Here is a 6501-nt window from a genome sequence, read left to right as displayed (position 1 = left end):
TTTGAAGGAAAACTATAAAGACAGAGCTATAAGTGTTATGAATGTTTTGGGTATAACATTTCAGGCATCCACAAGTGGGAACATTCAGCATGAGTCAACTAATGGAGTTGGAAGAAAAAAATAGACCATAAAATAAAAGATAAAAGCCGAGGAAAAATAATGAGAAGAAAAGATTTTACTAAAATGGAAAATCACCTGAAGACATTGTATGTGTAGAAATATGACACAACGCAGGGACAGAAAGAAATCTAAAGAAAAGGCTCAGAAGGATGAAGCAGATAAATCTTCTCAGAGAAACAATTGTCTGCGTCCTTCTTTAGAGCCTCGGTGTGTCACCACCTCCATCACCATCATACAATAAAGATGGTGGCACCACCAGACTCCAGTGACTCATTAATGACCGCAGTCCACCATGGCCACCTCCACCATTTCTCCACTAGCCCACCACAACAGACAGCGACACGAAGAGCCTCCAACTACCCGTGGTTGAAATGGAGGGCGCCCAGAGACAGCCCCCATTCATCTTTCAAACCTGATCAGAAGGAAGCAGTGACTCATTTGGCACACCCGAGAGAAGTTTGCAGGAGAGTTGGAGGTTTTCTGCTAAAAAATTTAGCCCCACTATGGGAGAATTGCAACACCTGCTCATGCACTAATTAGGAGCTGGCAAATGAGCAAAAATATCATACACGAGACATATGCAGACATCATCATCCTGTACAAAAAGCCATACAGGACACCTGACAATTCTGAACAGGCCAATCACAATAGGAGACTGCTCTCAGGCTGTCTGTACAGTTGCTTGACCTCTTTTCAAGGGTAAATAAAACTCACAAAGTCCACCTCGATTTAATGCAGATTCCTACGACACCTTACCGGCAGTGTATGTGTTTATTTTCACATTCAGGTATCTGTATTTAATTCAAACTGAATAGAAGTGGATAAATGCATCTTTAATTTAAAGTGCCAAACCATTTCTGTTAGGATAAACACTACTCTTATTACTAAAGCTAGTGTCCATTCTTACAGTTTCACCTTAGAGTGGAAGGAGAAGCGGGCGGAAAAGCAGATTTTATATGTCAACAATTCCTTGATTTTCCATCTGTGTTCCTGCCACCCACTGAGAAGTAAGGACAACTTATATCACAGGTTCACATACTGAGGAGATATTTCCACACTGTGTTATGTTAGCAGTCCCAACTCTACATGTGGCTACATCCTGGTTGTTTCACCATCAGAATGCCTGTGCAACTACACAACCACAAAATGTAATTACATTTAAAATAAATGTGCAAAATGTTGAAACTATTTCAACAAAACCAGGAAATTAAATTATTCATGAGAGCAGTAATAGTTTCAATCAGACGTCAGATTTAAATGAACCAGCAATATGTTGTCAAAACTCCTGAGCACCACAAACATTTTTGTGGGACCATCATTGCTGTCTCACCATAAACTGTATATAAAAGATGGACGTGGCAAATGCGAACTCATCTGATTGTGAATTCCCTTTCTGAAACCTCAGCTTCAGGATTTTGGTTATCACCATCTTTGTGTTTTGAAACCAGACCAGACATGAGGAGCTGTCATTACTGAGAAAAAACAATAATACTGTGGCTCATATTTGACAATTAACAACGCCTTAAAGGATACAATCATTAAATTATTGTCACGTTTTTCTCAGAAAAAAACACTTGAAATCCATAGACTTGTGCAAAAAGTCATAAACATATACAGAATACAAACACGGTTTTGTAACTCTCCATGTTGTAGCTATTTATCATCACCAGGAGTTAAAAATATGTGGTACGACCTGTCTTTGGGCTACTCAAGTTTGTGCTGTTGTTCTGCTGCAAATACAAAGTGAGTTTTTAAAAATGATGGTTTTTGGAGCCCTTCACACTGAAGAGTTGTGTAAGCAACCAATCAATGCAGAGTATCACTGCAAAGTCAAAATAAAATGAACACACAACAGATAAAAACAGGTTGGATAGTAGCAGTCAAAGAAACAACTTTTAAAGGCCCTAAATGTGCCTATATATAGTAGTAGGAGGATATTTATACAAACAGAAAACAGATGACTTAGTTTGACAAGGTAAACCAATAGGAATTGAGGATTCCATCAAATCTAAAGGGGACAAAACTGAGACATTTATATTACAGTGCAGGTGGCTCGTCAATGCCCTGTACCAACACAGAGCAGAGCAGCTATCTGAACGCTACCCCAACAGAGGTCGATTATCTTGTTAATAATTTCACCTCCTCACTACGTACGACTCTGGATACTGTAGCTCCAGTGAAAACTAAGGTCTCTAATCAGAAGTACATGACCCCGTGGTATAATTCTCAAACACGTACCCTCAAGCAGACGACTCGTAATCTGGAGAGGAAATGGCGTGTCACAAATTTAGAGGATCATCATTTAGCCTGGAGAAATAGTTTGTTGCTTTATAAGAAAGCCCTCCGCAAAGCCAGAACAGCTTACTACTCATCACTGATTGAAGAAAATAAGAACAACCCCAGGTTTCTCTTCAGCACTGTAGCCAGGCTGACAAAAAGCCAGAGCTCTTTTGAGCCAACCATCCCTTTAACGTTAACTAGTGATGACTTCATGAACTTCTTCACAAATAAAATTTTTATCATTAGAGAAAAAATTACCAATAATCATCCCACAGATGTAATATTATCTACAGCTACTTGTAGTTCCATTGATGTTAAGTTAGACTCTTTTTTTCCAATCGATCTTTCTGAGTTAACGTCAATAATTACTTCCTCCAAACCATCAACGTGTCTTTTAGACCCCATTCCTACAAAACTGCTCAAAGAAGTCCTGCCATTAATTAATTCTTCGATCTTATATATGATCAACCTATCTCTAATAATCGGCTATGTACCACAGGCCTTCAAGGTGGCTGCAGTTAAACCTTTACTCAAAAAGCCATCTCTAGACCCAGCAGTCTTAGCTAATTATAGGCCAATCTCCAACCTTCCTTTCATATCAAAAATCCTTGAAAGAGTAGTTGTCAAACAGCTAACAGATCATCTGCAGAGGAATGGTTTATTTGAAGAGTTTCAGTCAGGTTTCAGAGCTCATCACAGCACAGAAACAGCTTTAGTGAAGGTTACAAATGATCTTCTTATGGCCTCTGACAGTGGACTCATCTCTGTGCTTGTCCTTCTTGACCTTAGTGCAGCATTCGATACTGTTGACCATAATATCCTATTAGAGCGATTAGAACATGCTGTAGGTATTACAGGTATTGCACTGCAGTGGTTTGTATCATATCTATCTAATAGACTCCAATTTGTGCATGTAAATGGAGAGTCCTCTTCACACACTGAGGTTAATTATGGAGTTCCACAGGGTTCAGTGCTAGGACCAATTCTGTTTACATTATACATGCTTCCCCTAGGCAGCATCATTAGAAGACATAGCATACATTTTCACTGCTATGCAGATGACACCCAGCTCTATCTGTCCATGAAGCCAGATAACACACACCAATTAGTTAAACTGCAGGAATGTCTTAAAGACATAAAGACTTGGATGGCCACTAACTTTCTGCTTCTCAACTCAGATAAAACTGAGGTCATTGTACTCGGCGCTGAAAAGCTTAGAAATTTGGTATCTAACCAGATTCTTACTCTGGATGGCATTACCTTGGCCTCCAGTAACACTGTGAGGAACCTTGGAGTCATTTTTGACCAGGATATGTCCTTCAACGCACATATTAAACAAATATGTAAGACTGCGTTCTTCCATTTGCGCAACATCTCTAAAATTAGAAATATCCTGTCTCAGAGTGACGCTGAAAAACTAGTTCATGCATTTATTACTTCCAGGCTGGACTACTGCAATTCATTATTATCAGGATGTCCAAAAAACTCACTGAAAAGCCTTCAGTTAATCCAAAATGCTGCAGCAAGAGTACTGACAGGGACTAGAAAGAGAGAGCATATTTCTCCTGTTTTGGCTTCCCTTCATTGGCTTCCTGTTAAATCCAGAATTGAATTCAAAATCCTGCTCCTCACATACAAGGTCTTAAATAATCAGGCCCCATCTTATCTTAATGACCTTGTAGTACCATATCACCCTATTCGAGCACTTCGCTCTCGCTCTGCAGGCCTACTTGTTGTTCCTAGAGTATTTAAAAGTAGAATGGGAGGGAGAGCCTTCAGTTTTCAGGCCCCTCTTCTGTGGAACCAGCTTCCAGTTTGGATTCGGGAGACAGACACTGTCTCTACTTTTAAGATTAGGCTTAAAACTTTCCTTTTTGCTAAAGCATATAGTTAGGGCTGGACCAGGTGACCCTGAATCCTCCCTTAGTTATGCTGCAATAGATGTAGGCTGCCGGGGGATTCCCATGATGCATTGAGTTTTTCCTTTCCAGTCACCTTTCTCACTCACTATGTGTTAACAGACCTCTCTGTATTGAATCGTATCTGTTATTAATCTCTGTCTCTCTTCCACAGCATGTCTTTTATCCTGTCTTCCTTCTCTCACCCCAACCGGTCGCAGCAGATGGCCGCCCCTCCCTGAGCCTGGTTCTGCCGGAGGTTTCTTCCTGTTAAAAGGGAGTTTTTCCTTCCCACTGTCGCCAAAGTGCTTGCTCATAGGGGGTCATATGATTGTTGGGCTTTTCTCTGTATCTATGAAGCGCCTTGAGGCGACTTTTGTTGTGATTTGGCGCTATATAAATAAAATTGAATTGAATTGAATTGAATTGAATAGAAGCTAATTTTGCTAATTACTGCTGCTCCTAATGACTATACTAATGTCCTACGCTAATGGCCTACCACCAAACTCACAGAGCATCGCAACACTGGAACTGCTGCACACAAACATGAATGATTGTTCTTCAAATTTCTGGCCATATTGCACAGTGAGCACAAACACCTCATATCTACTGTCAAGCATGTTGGAGGAGGGATGAAGCCATGGGCTTGTTTTAGGATACTTTGTAGTTACTGAGCAGGCCATGAACATTTTTAACAGGCTTCTTTGCCATCCAAATAAAAACTAATTCCATATCACAGATGAAAATCCTAAACATAGCTAATTTGTTTTGTGGGAAAAACAAACCGACCGCTTTATATATATCCCATAATGAATTATAATCACAGATCTATGTATGTGTTAAAATAAACAGATCTATATGCAATGGGTTAAATTGCATTGGAGTTTGTAATATGATTTTAAAAAGACTGCAGAAACTTGTTTTTCCTTTCTGTGCTCAAGGTGTGAAGAAATAACTGAATGACTGTCCCCATCTTCACACACAGCCACATCCTGTCAAAGTAACCACTCTGCGTCAATTTACTTCCTTGACACCGTGTGACTCTGAGCTCATCAACCTCTTCAGATCACATTGATGACATAAGTAATATAACAAAAACAGATTTGATCTCTTTTGCACGAAAGGTTACGCAAAAGGCACTCAGCTTTGCACAATGTACCATGTGGGTCAAACTGCCCTGTGTACATAATTTACACCTAAGGAAAATGTCCCAGGTGTTTACCTAAAGCAATGAAAGGCTTTATTGGTAAATGGACTGGTTCTTATATAGCGCTTTTCTACTCTTTCTGAGCACTCAAAGCGCTGTACACAACTTGTACATTCACCCATTCACACCCATTCGCACAAGCACGTTTCTTTAAGTGCTTTCTAAGTAACATTCACACACATTCATACTCCGATGGATGCATCGGAGAGCAATTTGGGGTTAGTATCTTGCCCAAGGATATTTGGCATGCAGACTGGGGAAGCCAGGGATCGAACCACCAACCTTCCGATCAGTAGATGACCTGCTCTACCACCTGAGCTACAGCCACCCACTTTATTGAAAGATAAGAGTAAGATCTAAATTACCCTGCCTGTTATAGTGCAATGATTGCTGCTAAGACTCTTATTCTCAAGGAGAGTGAAGAGCTCACATAGAGAAATTAACTGAAAGTCATATGCTGCCCTCTAGTGAGCAGAGATCCACGTAACTTCTAGTACATTCAGGAACTTGCTTTTGGAGCAAGACATGATGAGTTTGCATTTAGGAAAACAATAATAATAAAAATTATTTTAAGATTATTTTAATAAATAATAATAAAAATGATTCTGTTATTTCTGAGTGTAAATGAGGTTCTAGTTCTAGATGCATTGAGTTTTTCCTTTCCACTCACCTTTCTCACTCACTATGTATTAATAGACCTCTCTGCATTGAATCATATCTGTTATTAATCTCTGTCTCTCTTCCACAGCATGTCTTTTATCCTGTCTTCCTTCTCTCACCCCAACCGGTCGCAGCAGATGGCCGCCCCTCCCTGAGCCTGGTTCTGCCGGAGGTTTCTTCCTGTTAAAAGGGAGTTTTTCCTTCCCACTGTCGCCAAAGTGCTTGCTCATAGGGGGTCATATGATTGTTGGGTTTTTCTCTGTACCTATGAATCGCCTTGAGGTGACTTTTGTTGTGATTTGGCGCTGTATAAATAAAATTGAATTGAATTTAATT

Source organism: Neolamprologus multifasciatus, chromosome 7, assembly GCF_963576455.1.
Source record: "Neolamprologus multifasciatus chromosome 7, fNeoMul1.2, whole genome shotgun sequence".
Lineage (NCBI taxonomy): Eukaryota > Metazoa > Chordata > Actinopteri > Cichliformes > Cichlidae > Neolamprologus > Neolamprologus multifasciatus.
Note: the sequence above shows the minus strand (reverse complement) of the source record.